Source organism: Stomoxys calcitrans, chromosome 2 (assembly GCF_963082655.1).
Source record: "Stomoxys calcitrans chromosome 2, idStoCalc2.1, whole genome shotgun sequence".
Lineage (NCBI taxonomy): Eukaryota > Metazoa > Arthropoda > Insecta > Diptera > Muscidae > Stomoxys > Stomoxys calcitrans.
In genome coordinates this window covers 235,751,940-235,776,984 of record NC_081553.1, presented here as the reverse complement: position 1 = coordinate 235,776,984, position 25,045 = coordinate 235,751,940, and the positions used below count along the sequence as shown (strand labels likewise).

Here is a 25,045-nt window from a genome sequence, read left to right as displayed (position 1 = left end):
CTCAACAACTTTGCTGAGATTTTGCACAAGATGCTTCGTTATGACTCCCACTAACCGTACCAAATATGGTTCAAATCGTTTCATCTCCTGATAAAGCTCCTCCAGCGACCTCTGGATTATACTTCTTGAGCCGATAGAGGGCGCAATTATTATACGATTTGACTGAAATTGTACAATTGTACAAGATGTTTTTTTTTTTTGTTGACTTTAAATATCCTTCGCAAGTATGGTCTAAACAGGTACATCACCTGTGTAGCTCCCACATAAACTGATCTTCAGATTTGACTTCTTGTGCCACTAAAAGGTGCTATTACGCGCGTTTACTTGTCACTTCCCAATTTAATTAAAAAGTTTGGATGTACTTGGAAAAAATCGAATTTGGCCACAATAGCTACATGAAAAAAGGACACCAAAAAGACAAAAATAGGCAGAAAAGTTTTGTTGCTGTTCTCTATACAATTGTTTGGGGCCTATATTCTTTTTGGGTTTGAGGTGTTGTTTCGTAGGGCCAAACTTCATACCACAACATTTCTGCTTTTCATAGAGTACAGACCCCAAAAACACGAATTTGGAGTCCAAGTTTGGGTTCTGTCTAAACCTATATTTAAAAATGAGTCCTTTATTTTTCATTGTTTTTTAATTCTTTTCATATCTCTTTTTTAATTTAAAATTAAAGTTTAGTAATGTTAAAGTTCGGAGTGATTTTTTTAAAGAAGCTATTGATAATAATGCCACTGGTTTCACAAGTTAATACCAAAATAGAGTAAATCTCATATTTAGGTATAATTAAAACAAAACAAAAATTCTCATATTAATGCTAACATCAAATCATGTTCTACAATATCTGGCTTTTGAAAACTCGATTTTGAGTTATTTGTCATTCTAATCGCTTTTTCTGTTTTTTTTTTTAATAAAAACTAATATGGAAATCGTGCAAATATAAATTTGGAAATTTTTGAAGTCATCATATGCTAGTTAAAATAGTGCAAAAAAATGGGTGTGTTTGCGTTTGCCAAACAATAGTGTAGTTTACACATGAAAACACCCAATCTTTTGCTATAACACACACACACACATAACCTTGAAAATGCCATAATTTGTTACGGGAAATATTTCAAAATTAGTTTATTTTTAGAATAATACCCTTTAAAATTGTATTTACACTGAATATTTGCCCACGACGTACGGGGTCTTAGCCTATATTTAACAAAACAAATGATAGTTGGCATCAACATCCGTGTAATTTGTATGCCTTACCCCCAATGTGTACATACATACATATTTAGTAAAACTAAAATCAAACACACATTCAGTATGACTGTTAATGGCAACACCTACATTCCATGTTTGTGCATTAATAACACCAGCCATATACAAGAGAATATAGCAACGAATATCCATCGAAAGGCTTCTATGGTCATATGAACATATTTCGCTTTGTGTGTGAACTTTAAAAGTTCACTGCGACGTTTTTATGGCAAAGATAAACCAGCACTACTAGCTGCCTGGCTATCTTAATTGATTTTTGATTTTGTCATTTCAGTCTAAGTGGAATGAATAAAATCGTGTTATTTGTTTTGTATATTTTTATTTTAGTTTTTTTACATGCCTTTTATTTCTCATTTTGGTTAAATGTGTCAGAATCTTTTTTTTTGTTTTTTTGTTTTGCTATTTCTATGAGTTGCAACAATTGACAAATTCGCGCAAACACTCACTCACACACGAATCGATGTGAGCAGCATAGGCAAATGAAGAAACCGGCTTTGCAGTTTGACTGACTCTGCCAGTCATCATTATTCATAGTTTAGTGCATTTCATCAGAAGCGGCTTAAATATAACACCTATGATATTTGAATTGCACAGCTCATAATGAATGCAAGTAGATCTGCTTATGCAAATAGAGTCATCAAAATCAATATTCGGGAGTGTAATCTGGAATTCAGTGCCATGAACTGTTACTAAAAACAAAACAGTCATGCACATTTGTTGGGTGAAACGAAAGACTTAGGAAACAAACTTTACACCCGCATTGTGCTCATCCTCGGACTCTGGCAACAATGTTGCTAAACATTACATTGGGGGGGATGCTTGCATGCTCTTCTCCCACCATGATGTAATTTAAAGCTGGCATCACTCTTGTGTAAACAAATACTGTAGGCTATGTGTGCTTGTGTTGCATGCGAACATCTTCAACCGTTGCCTTCTCTCTCTCTCTCTCTCTTACTCTCTCGCTCCCATTGAATTTCATTTCTCAAACATTGCATTAGTGAAGCTGAGGTTTGTTATTCTTGTTTGAGGATGGGTGTTAGTGTGGGTACGAGTGGGCTCTCTTATGTTTGGCATTTTTTATTTGTTGCTCGATACTCGTTGTTCATATCATGTGTCTGGTGGGAGAAGAAGATGCTATTGTAGCCAGAAGAAGTTTATAGTTTTTTCAAAATAATACATTTCGTCGCAGCTTGGGCCGTTTTAGTTCTGATTTGAACTTTGCTTAAAGCGGTTGTGTTAACGGTACCTCGAAACGTTTTCCCTTTATGGCTTAAATCACTTGCCAACATTTAATAAAATTAATTGTAATTGAATATCGCACACAAAAACCAGCAATAACAAACAAGAAAGAACACAACTTTTTATTTCTATTCTATGAGAATTTTCCATGGTGTTGTTAATCCAATCCAAGTGCAAATCTAAGCTGGAAAAAAAATAAAGAGAGAGAAAAAAGTAAATTGAAAAACAAATACCCAATTGAAAAGAATGTTTGTTGTTTTTTTTCTTCAGTGTTGTGTTGTGCAGCCTCCGCCGACTTTGGAGCCAGCCTAAATGCTAACAAGTTTTAAGTTTTCCCCGTTGCCTGCCACACCACATCTGCAATGAAATACTGACAAATACGATTTTTGTTTTGTACTGCATTTTATTCCAGACAAACAAGATTTCAAGAAGGCTTTTGCTTTTGCCTAACGCCGCCAAAGAAAACCCCCCAAAAAAATTAACGAAAATGAAAAATTTGAATCTCATTAACAGCAAATCTTTGAAAATGACGTGAAAAATGGCAATGTCATAACAGCAACAATTAACATATCAATTTTTGTTGTTGTTTGCTTTTTTCTTTTTGTATTGCAAATAGTTTCTAATACATTTTTCTGTGCTTACTAATAGAGTCATTGCCAGCAACACTGATTAAGGCTTTAGAATTAGTCTCCAATTCTCAGTGGTATGGAATAAAATGAGGAGAGACTGACTTGAAGCCTGCCTAACGAAAAATCTGCAAATTAATGCGAAATCCGAATTGCCCTCTGAACTTGTTTTTATTGACTTCATATAAATTTTGCGGTGTCGAAAAAAAGTGTTTAAAAAAATTTCAATAAATTAGAAGGCTTGATGTTGGACTCTGTATTGAAATAGAATTGAAATGCCATCTGTTGTGTATTCGTATTCTTGGTAATAAAATAGTTTTTGTGGTTATCAATAGAAAGTGAAATAAGCCGATTGTTAGGAACTTTTGCTGATGTACTTAATATGCAATGACTTATTAAGTCAAAAATCTGTTTTTTTTAATTGTAAAACTCTGTTGAAAAATTTGGCCTAAAAAACTATTTCCCATTTAGAATTTATTAGATGGTGTTTTAAGCTAAAAGCTACAAAGGAGGTAACTTTTAAATTCACATTTTTGAAAGAAGAAATTTGTATTAAAATTTATTGTTGTTTTTAATAAAAATTAGTGTATCTTGTTAATCTAAAAAATATTTTATTTTTAAAATTTTTGGAAAAATAATCATAAAAAAGTAGTTTTTTGTAAAGAATCGTTTGAAAAATTATCTTATTTGAAGAAATCGTTCTGAAAAATTTTTCTATATTTTCCATGAAAAAAATTTCCTACCATATTCTCTTAAAAATCACAATAAGGTAAATTTTTCTGAATTAAAAGAAATCTTGGAAACATTTTGTGCAACATTTTATTTAAAAAAAAATTATAAAATCCTCAAGTGAAACAATTTTTTTTGAAAATGTTTACAAAATGTTTTCAGAATTTTTTAAAGATTCAAACTTCGAAAAATTGCTCTGTAATCAAATTTTGACTTTTAGGCCAATCAATGTATCTTCCATTTTTTTTCATGAAAATTAAACTTTTAAAAACTGCTTTCGAATCTTTATTAAAATTCGCAATATGTGTTTGATAGGGTGTTTCGTAGAGACTCAAAAACTACTAAAAAGACTTTCAACTAAGGGGTTGGGATGGACCCTCCCCCATACCATAGTTTTCAATGATGAGTGTGCTGAATTTTTGTTTGCACCCCCATATAAACCCATAACCATAAAACTGATACACATATTTTGTGTTAAAATGATTGGGGGAAAGTCCCGTCCCAAAACTCTACTGATCGGACAAAAAAAGCGATTGGGACAAAATGGGAGGGACATATAGATCAACCGGAATAATATGAGGTTTAGATTAAAAGTTTTTGGGAAAAGTACGAATCTGACAATGAAATTTAAATCAAAGTATCCATAGTCCAAAGACCCCCTTAGCGGATATATTGAGAGACGGAGGAGGACATATTGGGGTAAAATTCTCAACCAAGCCCAAATGCAAAAAAAAAAGTAAAAAAAGATGGGACTGGCCGGGTCCAACTACTTTCCTATCAAATATTATTCACAAATTTCAGCTTCAGGAACTTCTATGAAGATTTGGGGAATATTGGTTTCAACGTTTTTGTCCCAAATCCATGCAAATTTACCCCTGCACAATATCCTTTTACATTTTCATCGAAATCCAAAATCACCTTAAATTTTATGTGTTGTAATATCCCTGATAGAATAGAAGAATCCTTCGATGCCAAAACGTACACACTGGCGGTATGCATTGACATCGAGGGGGCTTTTATCTATGTGCGGACCGACACACTGATCCAATCCTTAGACCAGTACCTGGGTGGACCCGGTCCTTAGAGACTGGATAAACCATATGCTAAGAAACAGGTGGATAAATTGTGTGTCCCATGGCATAAATATAAGGGAGAAAGTTGCACAGGGCACGCCACAGGGGGCATTTTATCGCCACTCCTATGGGTGACCACCATAAACTACCTATTACGGATGCTGACTGAGGAGGGATTTGAACCCGTCTGCTATGCATATTATTAGGAGTAAGGATCTTAACCAGCTATGCAGAAGGGCCGAAAGGGTCTTACATATGGCATATGACTGGGCTAGACCTAGAGGTCTCAATGTTTACCCAGAGAAGACTGAAATATGCCTGTTCACGAGGAAGACGAAGGTGCACCAATTTAACGCACCACGTTTTCTCAATAAGACGATTTCGATATCTGACAAGGTCAAATACTTAGATGTGATCTTGGACAGGAAACTGAATTGGACGTGTCACATTCAGGAGCGTACTGACAAAGCTCACAGATGTTGGGCACAATGTAAACGGGCCGTAGGCTCGAAATGGGGCCTGAATCCGAGGATAGCCCACTGGCTCTACAAGAGCGTGGACTGCTATGGAGAAAAAGTGCAACATAACGACCATAAAACAGGTTCAGAGAAAATGTTGATGAGGACCACGCCCCCTAGGGCACTGGAGACTATTCTAGACATCCGACCCGTTGACATACAGATTAAGTTTGAGGCAGCCACTGCGGCTATGAAACTTAAGGTGATGGGAGAATAAATTGAGGATGGGAGCAGCTCATACCATCGCGGTATAATCGAGGCGACGGTAGGAAACCTGGAAGGAATGGAAGAGGTTTCCGATCGGATAACTGAGATGAACCTTGAAGTCGAGTACGAGGCTCTGCTGCAGTCTTGAATTGACGGAACCCTAGTATTGCCATCTGGAAGATCATGTTACACGGATGGATCAAAGCTAGAGGACCGAGTGGGCCTGGGGGTCTACATTGAGACTGCCTGACCATAATACGGTCATGCAGGCGGAGATCCGGGCCATCACGGAATGCGTGAAGTGGTGTGGTGCTAACGCGAGGATGTCGAGTGTGAACATCTTTACCGACAATAAAATTGCCATAAGGGCTATAACAACCAGGACGATAAGGTAACGAATAGTCTTGCAGTGTAAGAAGAAGATTAACGTCTTCTCTGAGGATGGCAAAATCCGCATCGTTTGGGTGCCGGGCCATAGCGAAGAAAGGGGGAATGAAATGACGGACGATTTGGCAGTGAAGGCCAGAGGACTGCCGTCAATAAACTTGGTTAACCCGAAGCCCTTCGTGTCGACGCAGTCCGAGTTAAGGGAGTGGGCTAAGAACACGCATGATAGACTGTGGAACGGTCCTGATCGTGAGAAGACCGAAAGGAGGTAAGAAGGAGGTCAGTTTAGCTACGAGCTCACTTATATAAAATCGGTGCGGCAAGTCATAGCATGTGCTGGGTATGCGGGAAAGATGATGAGACGTTGGAGCATTTCCTTTGACATTGCCCGGCTTTCGCGTCTAACAGATACCGGCACTTAGGTTGAGACACAATACCAGACATGAACCAACTTAGGGGAGTGGTATTGAAAATAATAAAGGGTTTTGTAAGAAGCACTGAATTTCTAACTTAATATTTTCTTTTTAGAGTTTACATTATAGCTTTTAGAGCGCACAACAAACCGTTTACTGGCTTAGGTGTATGTCCATAGTGGCATGGGGCGGAATGATTTGATTTGAATCCCTCACTGTCTCGATTGACCTAAATTTCAATTTAGGGGTGGTATTCTACATTCAGTTACCTTTCATTGGATATTCATATTGCCCCAATCGGTAGACATTTCATTTCTGGGCGGTTTTTGGGGGTGGGCCGGGCACCCCTGACAATTGGGTCAAATTGCTATGTAAAGTTCGTACTATACACTTAAATACCCTTAATTTGACGCTCATATTGCCCCAATTGGTAAACATGTAATTTTTGGGGGATGGAGCGGGCCGGCAACCCTGACAATTGAAGTCAAATTGTTACATAAATTTCGTACTCTACTCTTGAATACCTTTCATTTGACGCTCATATTGTCCCATTCGGTAAACATGTCCCTTTGGATGGGTTTAGGGGAAGGGCGTCCTCCACAGTTATTTGACCCCAAAGTTTTATAAAAATTTTGTTTATGTTTTTGGGTTACAATGTGTAGTGTGTGTACCCATCGGTTAAATCGGTGCGCCCATCTCCGAGATCTTGCGTTTTTGAAAATAGGGGTAAGGAGGAGGGTCCGCTCGCACATCTAAATATGGGATATCCTATATCTATCGGGAGCCAAACTATACTATCTTTGAAGATGACATGAAAATCGGTTCAGCCGTTTTTGAGTCTATAGGTAACAAACAAACAAAGCGCAACACTTTCATTTTCATATATCTAATAGAAGAGGGCCACCGTAGCGCAGAGGTTAGCATGTCCGCCTAGGACGCTGAACGCCCGGGTTCAAATCCTTGCTAGATCATCAGCGGTGGTTTTCACCTCCCAATGTTGGCAACATTTGCCGTTCGAACTCGGCTATAAAAAGAAGGCCCCTTCAATCGGACTGCACTCATTGATATGTGAGAAGTTAGTCCCTGTTCCTTAGTGGAATGTTCATGGGCAAAATTTGCAATTTGCAATAGAAGAAAATAAATTCTTCTTCGATCATAATTTCCACAGGGTAGATATTCGTGTTGTTCTACTGATTATTTCATGTGAAACTTTTTAGCTGATATTTCAATATGGGTGATTTATTAACACAGGTAGATGTTAATAATACTAATTAATAATTGTTTCATTTGTTAAATTAAACCGTGGCTCGCTTGGCTATTTTTACACTCTAAATCCACCCTATAATGAGCAATAAGTAAAGTGTTATGCCTCGCAGTTGTGGCATTATCATTATCTGGGCTTATGAACAGGTCATGAAATTCACAATTAATTGAATGATTTTTGTTATTTGTGATTTTTCTTAATCTGCACATTTGTCATGCAACAATTAGACAGTTTTATGCAATTCTGCTACTTTATTATCATATAATGGTGTTGTTTTCATTTTCTTGCTATTGCACACCCATTGGGATTCTTAGTTGGGGCAATGGCAAATGTTTTGCATAGAAATCTAAACTTGGTGAATTAGTACAAAGTTGAGTTGTAAAACGGGCATTTAACAATGCCCAGCTGATGAGAAAGACAACGAAGAAGAAGAAGAAGCCTTCGAATAGTCATTTGATTGTGGCTGCTGGTTAAATGGCCGTGTAATTAGTACGAGTGGGAATTAAACGACTTTTGCGTTGGCATTTCAAGCTGACAGTTCTGCTTACTGTTAACATTGATATATCTTTTCTCTCGCTCTCTCTCCAGGGGCAAGTGAATGATTTGACACTTGTGTGTGTGTGTGTGTGTTATTGGAAGTATTGCATAAATTGCGCGGAAATGACATTTATGCCCCATCATTAACACAAGAAAATTTTTCGAATTTAACATTTTGAAATTCGCAAATCGCGTGTGTTGAAGTACCTAAAAAAAAAACAAAAATTAAAAAACCGCTTACAAAAATTAACCACGACAATGTTGGAAACATTGTTTGTTTTTTTTTCTTAATTTCTTTACATAGCCCTTAGTTCTATGAATAGACTTTTAGAAACAGCATCGCAAAGTCAATGAATTGAATTAAAAAACTAGACAAATTATCATTGGAGCCTGAAAGTAATATCAACCAACTGGCTGCAGCCACGAGCTACGAGCAAGATCAACTCCAGCACAAGCAACATTGTGTTAAAGCGGTAAGTGTTTTTTTTTTTAATTTGTATTGAATTTTATGAAATTTCTCTGACTTTGCCAACTGTCTGTATTCAGTTTAGGCATTTCCGGTCTGTGGCTGGCGGACCATTAAAAACTTTTAAAACTGATTTTCCAGTTTCACATAATTTGTAGCATTCACCTTTCTTTATGTAAATGTTGCGCCAAAAGGTGCCTAACTCAGACTTTTTCCAAGCTGGCTAGGGATTTTGGCAAGTCACTCTAGTGTCTAGAGCACATAACGGCAAGGGGGTAGGATTTCAGTTTCTTTAACAATTCCATTTTCCATGGAAACTAAGTGTTTAGCTGCGACATGACTTTTAGGTGTAAATCCTCCTTCCTTTTTCGAAAAAGGTCAACGGAGCAAGTTTCCAAAACCAAACGAAAACTCAAAACAACAATTGCTGCACGCGTCCAATGAATTGTTGATGAAAAATCATTTGCCTTGTAATCGAATACCGGCTTCTGCCATCTGTAAAAATGCCTCCGCTTCTCCCTACTTCATTGTTTACCCAGTTTTGAATTCGGGCTTTGGGCTTCCATAAAACAGAAATAAAAACAAAAAAAAAAAAAACAACGTAATCATCTCCGGACTTTGGCAAAAGGGAATTCAATCGTTATGATTTGTGGCGTTACGCTGCAGGCTGCAGCCATAGCCATAAGTCATGGCGAATTAAGAGAATGGAAATGTGAAATATTTCATGGCTCTTTAGGATCACTTTTGGGGCTCTTCACTCCACGCCTCTTCGCCTCCTTCCGTTTGCATGGTTCTGTTGTTTTCTCTGAGCCGAAAATGGCGTGGATAGTTAATAAGAAATATCATTGTAACCCATATTGGCGCCCTCCCTCCTACGCCCTTCCCCTTTCAACTTTGTAATCTTCAAAGCATTGAACAAACAAATGAAGCTCTGCCACCAACCGCAGCAGAAGAAGCGATTATGAAACTTCTCCAAATGGCCAGCGTAACAAGTGTTCCATGTGTGCAAGTGCTGCTAGGCAGGGAAGGGGCTTTGGCGTGAATTGGTGCTGCTTCCATTGTTGCGCGCCAATCTGTTTTGCTCTGGGATTGCGTGAAGTTGTAAATGTTGTAATAACCAAAACAAAAACAAATCGCCCTGTGCAAAGCTGCTGTAGGCATAGAATGTTATTGAGACAGAAGCTGAATCTGAAGCAGTAGCTAGATTTTGTAGTTAATGAACACGAAGTTCAGTTGGGAAATAAAACAAACAAAAAAACTCCACTAAATGAAAACTGCAAACATTAAATCAAAAAATTTCCGCCAAATTCAAAAAGCCTATGTTCAAGTTTTGGTCATTAAATTGCAATTTGGAAGATCATAACAAATTGAAGCGGTTCAAAATTAAATGTGTAGGACTTAAATAATAAAAAACAAGTCACCACCACCTCGGAAAAATATATATTAACCACATTTCTTCAAAAATCCGGTAAATAATGCACTATTTATGAATGAACCCATAGCAGATTTATCGAAGTAGTATCCGATCTTAACCAAAAGCGGAATAGATTTTGAGAGGTTTAACCCAACTCTCTGTTCTAAATTTCAGCAAAATCGAATTAGAAATGGGACTTATATCGGGAGACGGCTATATCCAAATATGGTTCAACCGCACAATATTTGGGTAGACGGTGTTGGGGCTTATGCAACTAACTGTTATGAATTTCATCAAATCGGGTAATAAATATGCCTTTTGTAAGACTTTCAATCAGAAAATCGCTGAAAATGGGGTATTGCCAAATATGGTCTGATGTGAACTCCACTTGGTGCGGACATAGAAGAACCTTTTTACAACTCACTGTTCCGAATATCAGCGAAATAAGGTAATAAATACAGCAAGAATTGAAATCGGGAGATTCGTATATACACCCAGAGAAAAATTAATACCAAACGTCATTTAAGTGACATATGGTATTGATAGTAAAACAACACCGCATGGTATCACAGCAATACTGCATGGTATGATGAAATATAAAATGATTAGAACCGTTTGGTACTCGTTTTATTACAGAATTGGTATTGCTGTTAATACTGTTATTGGTTTTAGTACCAAACCGTTATTGTATTTATACCAATCCCGTTATCACTTGAAATTCCCACCCCCTAATGATCCGAAATAAAAAAACATTGAAATTAAGTTTATTTTATTTCGATTATGTATGGTACACCCAGAGAAAACTTGATACCAAACGTGCTCATTTCCGTACCATACGGTATTGATAGCAAAGCAAAACAGTATGGTGTCAATGTAATACCGCATGGTATGCATTGAATATAAAATGATTAGTTCAGTTTCGTACTAGCCTTGTTATCGAACTGGTATTGCCGGTAATAAAAAATTGTATTAATACAACAACTTTGCCGCGATGAAAAGAATACAAATTCGCCGCCTTCAAATTTTTAATTGTCTCCTTTTTCTGATATTAAATTGATACCAAATGGTATTAGAAATATTTGTCAATAATGCGAATAAAATAATACAAGCTGGTATTGGCAATGTACCGTCCTTCTTCTATGGGTAATGTAAATGCAAATTTACTCATAAACATTCCACTAAGGAACATGGGCAAACTTCTCACATCACTTTACATTAATGAGTGCTGTCCTATTCAAGTTTAAGCTCAATGATAAGGCACATACTTTTATAACCGAGTTCGAACGACGTGTCGCAATGCGACACCTCGAATCCTGGCGAGACAATCAGAAAAAAATTCTCAGCGGTGGTTTTCCTCTCCTAATGCTGGCGACCTCTGTGAGGTACTATGCCATGTAAAACTTCTCTCCAAAGAGGTGTCGCACTACGACACGCCGTTCGGACTCGGCTATAAAAAGGAGGCCCCTTGTCATTGAGCTTAAACTTGAATCAGACTGCACTCATTGATATATGAGAAGTTTGCCCCCTGTTTCTCAGTGGAATGTTCATAGGCAAAATTTGCATTTACTATACCAAATGGTTCAGTACCTCACAAATGTCGCCAGCTTTAGGAGGGGATAACCAACGTTGAAAAAAATTTTTTTGATGTTCTCGCCAGGATTCGAACCTTGGCTTTCAGTGTCATAGGCGGACATACTATCCTCTGTGCTACGGTGGCCGCCGATTCCATCAGTGTTTGATGGATATATCCAAATATGGCCCAATCTAGACCATACTCGGCATGGATGTCTTGAGACCTAACATGGTTCACTGTGCCTAATGCGATTTTGTGGGTTAAGACATTATATCCCGGTCTATATGGGAGCAATATTAGGATGTATGACGATAAAGCCCATTTTCGAAGTTAACCTGCCTACGAACAAGAAAAAAAAAATAATCCATGCAAAGTTTCAGCTCAATACACCTATCAAGACAGGCATACGGACGGATGGAATCTTCCTTCGTTTTTGCCACTTATTGCCAATTCTTATTTTGAAAAGTTCGCCACAAAATCTCTCTGATTTTTACTAAAAAAAATATATTTTACCTGAAGTACAAAACAAAGCTAGCGATTTTTTTCAAAATCGTGTTAGTTGTAGGCTATATACTTAAGATAAGTAGCGTTGTATTTGAATACTATAAGTAATGACATGAATGAATTGCTTTATTATTTCACATAGAAGATCTAATGTCAAATGTGTACCAACCATGACATTAATTTTGCCATTCAATTCTGGGTTCCTGGAGTGCAGAACAAATATGCAATGCATTTGAAACACTCAAACAACCCTCAAACAGAAAATTTCATAACTTCGAGCAGTAGGCTGGTTGGTGGGGGAACCAGTTTTGCAGCTAATGTCTCTGGCAGTCCGATTATTATCATTTACCATGGTGCCAGCTTTAAACATGGATGCAATGGTTGAAATGGAACTCAAGAGCACGATCTAAACACGTTGGTCCATGCCATATGGTTCTTTATCATCATTATTAAACCAATGAATGGTCAAATTTTATTTCAAATACCAGTTAATTTATCGAGTATATATTTTAATTAGCCCTATGTAGAAATTTGGCAGAAGAAGACCATAGACAATGAATTAAATGACTACAACAGTTAAAATTTTAAATAAAAAACAAGTAAAAGCGTGCTAAGTTCGGCCGTGCCGAATCTTAAATACCCTCCACCATTTATCGCATTTGTCGAGTTCTTTCCCAGTATCTCTTTTTAGACAAACAAAGGATAAAAGAAAAGAATTGCTATACTAATTGAATTGAGTGTTGGAGACCACAGTAGAAGTCTATGTGTAAAATTTCAGCGAAATCGAATAAGAATTTGACCTTTTAGGGGCTCAAAAAGAAAAATAGGGAGATCGGTTTATAGGGGAGCTGTATCAGGCTGAAGACCGATTCAGACCATATTTGCCACGTATATTGAAGGTCATGAGAGAAGCCGTTGTGCAAAATTTCAGCCAAATCGGATAATAATTGCGTCCTCTAGATGCCCAAGAAGTCAAGATCCCAGATCGGTTTATATGTCAGTTATATCAAGTTATGGACCAATTAAAACCATATTGGGAACAGTTGTTGGAAGTCATAACAAAACATCTCTTGCAAAATTTCAGCCAAATCGGATAAGAATTGCGCCCTCTGGTGGCTCAAGAAGTCAAGATTCAAGATCGGTTTATATGGAAGCTATATCAGGTTATGGACCGATTTGAACCATATTTGGCACAGTTGTTGGAAGTCATAACAAAACACCTCATTTGCGTCATCTAGTGGGTCAAGAAGTCAAGATCCAAAATCTGTTCATATGGCAGCTATATCAGGTTATGGACCGATTTACACCGTACTTAGCACAGTTGTTGGACGTCATAACGAAACACCGCATGTCAAATCGGATAGGAATTGCGCCCTCTAGAGGCTCAAGAAGTCAAGACCCCAGATCGGTTTATATGACAGCTATGTCAGGTTACAGACCGATTTGAAAAAATAATTTGCACAATTGATAGAAACTATAACAAAACATCTCATGCTAAATTTCAGCCAAATCGGATACGAATTGCGTCTTATAGTGGCTCGAGAAGTCATGATCCAAGATCAGTTTATATGGCAGCTATATCAAAAAATGGACCGATATGGCCCTTTTACAAGCCCAACCGAACTACACCTATAAGTAGTATTTGTGCAAAATTTCAAGCGGCTAGCTTTACTCCTTCGAAGGTTAGCGTGCTTTCGACAGACAGACGGAAATGGCTAGATCGACTTAGAATATTATGACGATCAAGAATATATATACTTTATGGGGTCTTAGAGGAATATTTTGAGGAGTTACAAACAGAATGATGAAATTAGTATACCCCCATCCTATGGTGGAGGGTATACAAACTGAAATTTCAAATTGATTTTTTATTAGGCGAAAGAGAGTGTTAGTAATAAATTAGTAGAAGGATCAGTCACTTTTCAGCCATTAAGCTTAGTACTGAGTTCGACTTGCCCGAAAATCTCTCAAAACGCATTATAAAAAAATTGTGACTAAGAAAATTTTAACACATTCCATAGAAGTGGTGTTGAGTTCTAAGAGCAAAATTGTAGCGAAATGTCGCTGCTTCAGTATAAATTTCGCTTCAATTAATTCCAAATATAATTAAATGAGACTAAAAGGCGCAATTCTTATCCGATTTGGCTGAATCCGCCGATCCGATTCTAATCCGCCTCTAGAGGGCGCAATTCCTATCAGATGTAGCTGAAATTTTGCATGACATGTTTTATTATCACTTCCAACAACTGTGCCAAAAGTTGTTTAAATCGGTTGATAACCTGATATAGCTGTCATATAAATCGATCTGGGATTTTGACTCCATGAGTCTCTAGAGAGCGCAATTATTATCCGATTTCGCTTAAATTTTGTAGAACGGCTTTTTCCATGACCTTTAACATACATGTAAAAACTGGTCTAAATCGGTCTATAGCTTGAAACAGCTCCCCTATAAACCGATCTGACTATTTTACTTTTTGAGCCCCTAAAGGGCGGAATTCTTATTCAATTTGGCTGAAGTTTTACACAATGATTTCTACTATGGCCTCCAACATTCAATTCAATTATGGTCCGAATCGGACTACAACTTGATAAAACTCCCATAGCATAGCAATTTTTTTTATAACCACCACCGAAGGATAGGGGTATATTCATTTTGTCATACCGTTTGCAAAAGATCGAAATATCCATTTCCGACCCTATAAAATATATATATTCTTGATCAGCGTAAAAATCTAAGACGATCTAGCCATGTCCGTCTGTCTGTTGAAAACACGCTATAGTATTTAAATTGAGTTTCAGCTCAAACTTTGCACAGATTCTTTTTTGTTCATAAGCACGTGAAGTTCGAAAATGGGCTACATCGGACTATATCTTTATATAGCCCCCATATAGACCGATCCGCCGATTAAGGGTTTTAGGCCCATAAAAGCCACATTTTTTATCTAATTTTGCTGAAGTTTGGGACAGTGAGTTGTGTAAGGCCAATCGACATCCTTCTTTAATTTGGCCCAGATCGGTTCAGATTAGGATATAGCTGCCATATAGAGCGATCTCTCGATTTAAGGTTTTGGGCCCATAAAAGGCGCATTTATTGCCCGTTGTCGCCGAAATTTGGAACAGTGAGTTAAGTTAGGCCTCTCGACATATTTCTGCAATATGGGACATATCGTTTCAGATTTGGATATAGCTGCCATATAGACCGTTCTCTCGATTAAAGGTCTTGGGCCCATAAAAGGCGCATTTATTTTTGACATCCGTGTCGCATATGGGTAAGATCGGTCTATATTTGGATATGGCTACCAAGTTCATGACTTGTACTTATTAGACCACTTAATATCTGTGTCGAATTTTTGTCCAAATCGGACAATATTTCGATAAAGCTGATATGGGGGTATAAATTATGCATTTTTCACCTGATTATGACGAAAGGTGGTTTGCATATATACCTGAGGTGGTGGGTATCCAAAGTTCGGCCCGGCCTTTTTACATGTTTTATTCTTTGTTTGCCTAAAAAGAAATATCGGGAAAAGAACTCGACAAATTCGAGGGTATATACGATTCTTCTCTGTCGAACATATCACGCTTTTACTTGTTTTATAGTGCGTTTTCACAGTTGTTCGAGTGAAAAGTGAACTATTAGTAGGAATAAAAAGCGTATTATGGCTATGACGGTAATATTTATAGCTTAAACCCTAGTACTGAGTTCAACTTTTCGCTCGAACAACTGTCAAAAATGGTGGCGATTATAAAGCATTCGGCAAAAGTGGTACTGATTTCAATGAGTAACATAGCAGCTGCATGCAGCTATTAATTTTAAATTAGTTTCTCACAAACTCGGTCATATATTTTATTCGTACCAGTCATTTTTGTTTTGATACTATACGGTGTGGTTTCACTATCAATACCGTATGGCATCGAAATAAGCACATTTGGTATTAATTTTTCTATCAGTGTGGTAGCAAGAGAGAAGAGAACTTCAGATGACATTCAATAGCACTAGGGTCGGCTTCTCGTTGAAAAAATTAAGTTCTTGATAACTAACCGGTGCATTAATTTATCGAGATGACAAACCTCCCGTTTACCAATTTTAATGTTTTTTTCGTACACTTTAAAGGTCATTGAGAAGATATGGATATATTAATCAGCAGCCAGCAATAAGAGTGTTCACGTACTCACAAATGTTCACAAATTTTTACTGAAAGTTGTACGTTTGCCAGTAAAAGAGAACGTGAGAGCGAAAAACTTTTGTAGAGTTTAGTATTTAAATAGGAGTTTTGCAAATTTCTGCTGGAAGGTTTTTCCCAAGCAGAAATTTTGTAATCTTCTGCAAATTTTTACTAGCAAATTAATACTGGAAAAGTATGCTAACACACCTAATATAACGCAGCAATCCCAAAACCGGCACCCATCTGCCGGTTAAGATTTATCGATAGGATAAGCAATAAGCATAGACTATGCAGAAAAACAAATTCATTTAGCAATAAGAATATCTATGCTATAAATTGTAAGCGGAGAATCAGAAACCGGCTCTTACTTTGGCATCATTTACTAATTATTTATTATGGTAAAAGAAATGTTTATCCAAAAATTATTCACTATCTCCTGCCTTGAACGGTTAAAGTTGAAACTCACGTGCTTTTTTTTATTATTACATTTTCTTCTGGTATTTTGCATTGGGTGCGGGCCTTAAAAATTCATTGGCAAACGCTTTCAATATTTATTGGATTATGGCTTCTTGAATATGCAAATGCCATATAGGAAGATTAGGAGATAGGTATTGTTTTTTTTTTTTTGGAAATAATTAAAAAAATAAACCGGAACTATTCAATGCATGAAATATGCACATAAAATTGTTTATCTATCTAAAGCAAATCACTGAATGTGGAGGAACACCTCTTCGTGCCGTTTGGTATGGTTGGTCTATTTAGCATTTTATGTCGGATTGTATTGTGGATAGCAACCAATAAATATAAGCCATCAAAATGCCAATAAAGCCAATTTCTTAATGTGTTTTCTGATAAGCCAAAATCCATAATTTTTCTTATTTTGTTGTGAATGGTTTTGAATGTTTGGTTATGCATTTCCATTCTTCCAATGGGTGCATCAATAGTTTCAATTTTAATACTTTGACCACTAGCATACTTGCACTATACATAAATTTGATGCATTTATTGAGCATAATAATGTTAATATTCTTTATACATATGGAAATATTTTAAAGCAATGTTGCATGGAAATCAAATTAAAGAAATTTCGACAATATTTTCTATGTACATAAAATTTGGAATGAATTTTCTAAACATTTTTTTTCCAAATACTACTAATTTTTATGAAAGCCATATTTTAACTAAATACTTTATGAAGCAGAACACCTGGATACGTATCTTGACAAGAACATCAAACACAAAAGAAATTTGAGACTAGATTAGTAATATGCCATCAATACTTAAAACAATTGCTGTGTTTTATTTTAGTCCTACCCAGTGCAAGCCAGTGTTCTGATAACAATGAGTGCAAAGATGTACCGGTAAGTTATCGATATCATGCGATAACAGATAATAAAAACTAATTAATCGTAAATTGCTCTATCCAGCACAAAAATGAGACTGGGAAACCCACTGAAAATCTATACAAACGACCTTAGTTGAAGGCCTCATGATACATGTGTACCACCCCACTGTGGTTCGAAATTTCGAAAATTTCGATTTGATTGCGACATTTCGAGAAAATGCTAAACTTTTTGCACAATCAATATCACCATTAGTTTTATAGTAAAATTGGGCTATTCAATTACATTGTCAAACATTTCGGGTATCTGGCTAGTATGTTTATACTCTCCACCATAGGAGGTATAGGGGTATACTAATTTCGTCATTCTGTTTGTAACACCTTGAAATATGCGTCCAAGACCCCTTAAAGTATATATATTCTTGATCGTCATCAAACTTTAAGTCGATCTAGCCATGTTCATCCGTCTGGCTGTCGAAAGCACGCTAACTTTCGAAGGAGTAAAGCTAAGCGCTTGAAATTTTGCACATATATTTCTTATTATTGTAGGTCGGTTGGGGTTGTAAATGAGCCAAATTGGTTTATGTTTTGATATGCTGTCATATAAACCCATCTTGGGACTTCACTTCTTGAGCATTGGGCCCGAGCTCTGAGCTCTAATTAAATCTGATGGGGGCTGCAATTAAATCTGGAACGATATGACCCGTTTGTATTCCTCAGCGACCTACATTAATAAGAAGTATCTGTACAAAGTTTCAAGCAACGGAAGAACAGACGGGTGGGCTGACATAGGTTGTTGTTGTTGTTGTAGCAGTGTGTTATATACTAAGGCGGGAGCCCTTGCCGATGAAGAACTCCATCGGGTCAATCCGGTGTGTACAACCGACTTAGTATGCGACTTAGTATGTCAACTCGCAGATCAGAATTTCGGACCGATATAAACGGAATGACTAGATAGTGAACGATACTTAATGAAAATAAGTATTATTAAATTTTTTTTTTTTTCAAAAAAGGTACTGAGATTTTTACGTAAACTCTTTTTTCTAAGTGAGGAAAATTCATAATTTACGGATGAATATTAAAATACTCTTCAAATTATTAAGAAAAGGCGGGCGCAGCCGACTGTATAATACCCTACGCCTACCTTATAAGTACAAACTGGGAGATATTTTTAAACCAATTTTGATGGACCCTGCCGGATGTTTTCAGATGGGTTATTAAACAATCCGTATCACATTTCGAGCAAATATGTTCATACTGTAAAAACTTCGGTTGATAAATGGCAACATTATTCCATTATTTCTCAAAATCGGACGAACATATATATGGGAACTGTATCTGAAGCGATTTCGACCAAACTTCCTAGATATTGTGGAAGTCGTCGAGGTAAGCGTTGTACAAAATATTGGAACGATTGGTCAATAAATGCGCTTGCAGTGGCTCTAGGAGTGAAAATAGGGCGATATACATATATGGCAGCTATATCTAAATCTGAACCGATTTCTATGAAATTCACGAGTAATGGCGAGAGTGAAGGGAATACCCTTCTTGCCAAATTTCAATAGAATCGGCTAACAAATGACCACTTTATTGCAATATTAGTCCAAATCGTACGGACATATAAATGGGAGCTATATCCAAATTTGACCCGATTTTTATACCCACCACCATAGGATGGGGGTATACTAATCTAGTCATTCCGTTTGTAACAACTTGAAATATTCGTCTAAGACCCTATATTCTTGATCGTCTCGACGTTCTGAGTGAATCTAGTCATGTCCGTCTGTCGAAATCACGATAGATATCGAACGCGTAAAGCTAATCGCTTGATGCTTAATATTGATGTAGGTCGTTGAGGATAGCAAATGGGTCATATAGAATCAGTTTCAGATAAAGCTCCCATATAAACCGATTTGACTTCTTGAGCCCCTGAAAGCCCCGCAATTTTTGTTCGATTTTGCTGGATTTTTGCACATAGTGTTCTGTAATGACTTTCAACAACTGTGCCTAGTACGGCCCAAATCGGTCTATAATCTGATATAGCTATCATATACAACGAACTCCCGATTTGATTTCTTTGGCCCTTACAAGCCGCAATTTTCGTCCGATGTGGCAGAAATTGAGCATGTAGTGTTTTGTTGTGATTTTCAACAAATGTGCCAAATACGGTCCGAATCGGTCAATAATCTGATACAGCTCCCATGTTAACCGATCTTCCGATTTCGCTTCTTGAGCCCTTACAAGCCGCAATTTTCCGATTTTGCTGAAATTTTGCATGTAGTGTTCTGTTATGACCTCCAACAAATGTGCCAAGTACGGTATGAATCGGTCTAAAACCTAATATAGCTCCCATATAAACCAGTATCCCGATTTGACTTTTTGAACCCTTACAAGCAATTTTTGTCCGATTTGGCTGAAATTGTGCATTCAGTGTTCTGTTACGACTTCCAACAACTGTGCCTAGTATGAACCAAATCAGTCTATAACCTGATATAGCTCCCACGTAAACCGGTACCTCGTTCATCTTTGCACGGTTCCTAGATGCTTTAATTTTGCATGGTTTGACAGAAGTTTGGTATGTAGGCATTTATACATTTTTGGCAAAATCCATGGTGGTGGGTTCCCAAGATTCGGCCCGGCCAAACTAAGCTCGCTTTTACTTGCTTCTAATTTCAATAGGCTTCGTTTCTAGGTCGAAAATCATGCCTGTACCAAATTTTAAGACGATCGGACGAAAATTACGACCTGTACTTTGTACAAAAATTAACATGGAGAGACGGACATTGCTAAACCGAAAAGTAAAGTACTACTTTTAGAGACTTTCAATTACATAAATTGGTATGGTTCATAACCCCCTCCTCTCTCTTTATCCACACTTATTTATGACCCTTTACTTCCTTAAACCTCTGCTATATAACCATTGAACATCTGTTACTGTCATCATCGATAGCAGCATTTTAAGCGAGTGTTGTGTCCCGGCCACTGCCGTTGGCTAAATTGTCTAACGTTGCTCTTTTTGTTGACAGCTTTAATTTGGTCGATTGAATATTTAAACGCGACGGACAGACGGAGAGAGGCAATAACAGAAAGCCAACTTGAATTGGTCGTTGTCTAGCGTAGTCCGGCGCAGCCTAATCGCGCAGTCCATTTTGTGATGAGCGCTGTGAGGTGGCCCGTACTGGTTGATTAATTTCTTTGACATTATGATAATTTGTGTGTGGCGCTATTAAAATGTAAATATTTGGACAGCTGCATTTGGAGATTTACCAAGAAGACAGCAACAACAACTAAATGGTGCAGTTCATAAAGTTGTTAATTGTGATTTCATTGTTTTGAGCCAATTATTTTGGCGTTAATGAATAATTTAAACTCACGTTTGGTTTTGACATAAGAATGCGATTTTTTGGGAGGTAATTTAGAACTAGCAAAAAATCTGATGGCGGCTTAACAAGTTAGGTACTCGTTTTTGACTGGATTGAATATCGTAGAATGTGGCTCGATTTCTTTTTTGTGCCCAAAAAAATGAGATCATATATGGCAAACAAAGCGGAAAAAGATTATACATCTGAGTGGAAGCTCAGCTAGTATTGATAATAAGACAACATACTTTAAGCTTGCCAGTTGTATAAGAAGTGTATTTATAGCTACTGTGCTTTGAGATATTAGAAGTGATCATGTTTTGGGTACACTCTAAAGAGAGATGTATGATTGACTTTATGCGAATTAAGGCCCTTATACAGAATGATTATGAGCTAGTTTTATGACCACCAATTTTAGTCAGACAATATAATTTTTGCTTCTAAATTGTCTTATAAATATTTAAATGACACCAATAAATTAGTTTTTGTGGCTTTGCAAAAAAAATAATCACAAATAAAAGTTATTTCTCTCACACCATTTTTCAAACTCATAAACATTCACAAATCTCAAAGGCTAAGATCAAGGCTTATTGGTGCGGTTTCTCAAAATCCCAGGGTAATCACAGTGGACGATTAACTGCAATTTGAATTCCAAACTATTGCAACTTTTCAGAGTATTTGAAAATAATCGATTCCAAATGCCAATAACAAAGATATTTGAGATAGACCACCATGAAGGGCGACTTCAAGATGATGGTGATATATTCAATATCGAAATCATAGCCTTTTTGAAAATGTAATTGCAGCTCAGCTTTAGCCATACAATGAGCAGTAAACCTCAAAAATTTAATCGTATTGAAATTTAGCAATTGCTACGCTTGCGGATGGTGTGACGAATTAAATGTTTATATCTGTCCGACCGACTTGAGCCCATCTCCAATTAATTATGGCTCGAATGGCAAGCGGCACACTCACAATATCGTTAATCAACGCCCTCTAGGTATGGGCAATAGCAAAACGGACTTATTTCTATTATGAATCAACTTAAACATGTTTTGATTTCTTTTGTTAGATCTATTTTTACTCTGCTGTTTTTTGTTGATTTTTTGATTTATGATTGTTTGTTCGCTGATTAGGGTTTTTTCTTTTTGTTTGTTTTTTTTTTGTGTTTCTTGTAACATTTTCAACAACTCTGACAGATTTTCATTTCGCATTGAAGATTTCCGTTTCCGAAATTCATAAACTCATATTTCGTTTTGCAAAGTTTTCGGAACCAAAAAATAAGAGAAAAAAACGCCCCAAACTCAACAAAACAATAAACAATACAAGCAAAAACAAACAAAAAAACGAAACAAAAAAATGCCAATAAGAAATCATGCCAAATTTAAAGAAAAACGAAAAAAGAACTCAAAACCAACGAACACAAAAACTCCCAGCGGCCACACTCACGCACCTACACTGCCACATGACCTTAACACATTCTTTTCAGATAAAACCACGAGCATTTACTTGTATGGATGTACATTACAAACTGGCTAAATAGATGGTCGAACGGACGAACGAATCGAGAGAGGAACAGTCTGCGAATCTTTATGTTTGAACTGAAAACAGTGGAGTATGATTGTCTGTTTTGCTCCCCCAGGCACACAAAAGTCAACTGTTCTACAAGGCAATCATCAAGTCGATCATCCATTCACCCACGTTCGTTGGGTAAACTACTGAATATGTGTCAGTAAGTTCGAAACAAATACGCGCACCGCACAAAATGTAATTTAGGCACATTGATTTTCATACAGTGGTTTTCAAAAGTCGGACGGTGCCGGCTGTATAATACCCTACACCTACCCCATAAGTACAATGTGGGAGCTATATCCAATTGTGAACCAATATTCGTTGACTTCGGCGGATGTTTCAGATGGGTTATTAAACAATCTATATCAAATTTCGAGCCAATATGTTCAAAGTGTAATAACTACGGTTGACAAATTACAACATTATTGAAAATTACCCAAAATCTGACGAACATATATATGGGAGTTATATCTATTTCTAAACCGATTTCGAACAAACTTCTCAGATAATGTGATCAATGTCAATATTGGTCAATAAATGCGCTGGCAGTGATATATATATCACTATCTATATAGATATAGATATATATATATATATATATATATATATATATATATATATTTATGAGAGCTATATCTACATTTGAACCAATTTCCATGATGTTCACAAGTAATATGAGGAGTCAAGAGAAAATCCTTCCTGCCAAATTTCGAGAGTATCTGTTAACAAATGACCATTTTATTGATTTATTACTGCAGATCGGACGAACTAGCTAGATCCAAATCTGAACCTATTTTTTCCAATTTCAATAGACTTCGTCTCATTATGAAAAAACATGTCATCAGGTCTCATGACAATTTAAGTGATAGGTCCGATACGAAGTCATTCAGAGATCGTCCATTTTTCAAAAAAAAAATAAAATTTTAAATTTCTAAATAAAAAAAATTTTGTTAACTTGTTAGTGGACACGGTTATTGAATCAAATTTTTAAAAAGGCTGTCTGTAATCTGGCAATCTGTTATTCCATATCGGTGATAAAATTTATATTATCCTAAAGAAGTCTTTGAAGATAATGTCATGATAGACGTATAGACTGCTGGGTGCACACATATTCCAAAAAGGTATGGCTGCAGTTTTATAGTCGGTCTGTAATCGACCTGTCTGTGTCTGTCAATTCCTTTTCTATTTTCATGAAAAAATTCTTCGAGCTGCCGATATTGTTAAATACGAATGAATACCGGCTCTCTTCTCTTTGCCAGATAAACGTGATGAGATGGAATATCTAGCTGTAACTATTCCATTGCTGTTGTTGTTGTTTTACTGGCATATTGTGGAAGAACGATGTTAACTGCACGATGCACGGCAAACCATAGTCCCAAAAGAGTAAGTGCGTAAGAGTAAGAAATCATTATGACAAGAGATGAAAAGGCACATTGATATATTGCAGGGATTTCACATTGCTTAAAAATGTATATAAAGGGTATTTTTTAAGAGCTATATGAAAGTTTTTCAAAAAAAAACACATAAAATTCAGAAAAATTCATGAAATCTTTTTTTTTGAATCGATGGTACGGTCCATATAATTTAATGTGACCGCATCGCATATGGTCCATCCGCTTAGTCCAATTTTAGCATACTATCTCACGAATAATGACTGAATGATTCAATGTTGTTTTCCAATGCGTCTTGTCTGTATAGACATGAGCTTTGACGCCTTTAGACTACAAAAAATAGTCTAAAAGCGTTAAATCGCACGATCTAGGCGGCCAATGGACCGGTTCCCAACGTAAAGTTAAATGTTCACCACACTCGCCTCTCAATAAGTCAATTTTTACGCGTGCTGTGTAGCATGTGGCAACGTCTTGTTGAAACCACATGTCATGCATGTCAAGCTCTTGTATTTTGGGCAAAAAAAAGTTGGATATCATTTTACGATAGCGCTCACCATTCACAGGTGCGTTACGATTCGCATCATCTTTGAAGAAGTACGGTCCAATGAAGCCACCAGCCCATAAACCGCACCTAACTGTGACTTTTTCTGGATGCATTGGTAGCTCTTGAAATGCTTCTAGCGGATCTTCACTCCAAAATAGACAATTGTGCTTATTTACGTACCCATTGAGCCAAAAATTATCTTCGTCGCGCAATGGAGGAAGTGCGCGAAGAACTTTCTGAACACAGCACGCATTTAGATAATAAGATTCAATAATTTGCAAGCGTTGTTCGTTTGTAAGACGATTCATGGTTAAATTACAGACCAAACTGAAGATGTTTGACAGTGAAAAAAAAACACGAAACCTGCGTGAGCTTTTTAAACCAGTCTTGTCAAAAGCATAGCTTAAAAATAACCCTTTATTAAAATTTTTTAAAACCCACCAAAATAGGAT

The 25,045-nt window shown here is 36.8% G+C and overlaps 1 protein-coding gene across 4 annotated transcripts in view; it reads left to right on the top strand.

The window, feature by feature from the left end:
• The first annotated feature begins 2,416 nt into the window (after nt 1-2,416).
• LOC106081611 (mucin-2) overlaps nt 2,417-25,045 on the top strand; it is a 58,331-nt gene continuing 35,702 nt past the window's right edge. The window contains exons 1-2 of one of the 4 annotated variants that reach the window (XM_013243702.2): nt 2,417-2,511; nt 8,567-8,735. The gene's annotated coding sequence lies outside the window, so the exon portion shown is untranslated. Of the gene's footprint in view, nt 2,722-8,566; nt 8,736-25,045 lie in introns of all 4 variants that reach the window. The other 3 variants (XM_013243700.2, XM_013243701.2, XM_059363070.1) reach the window with 3 other exon arrangements.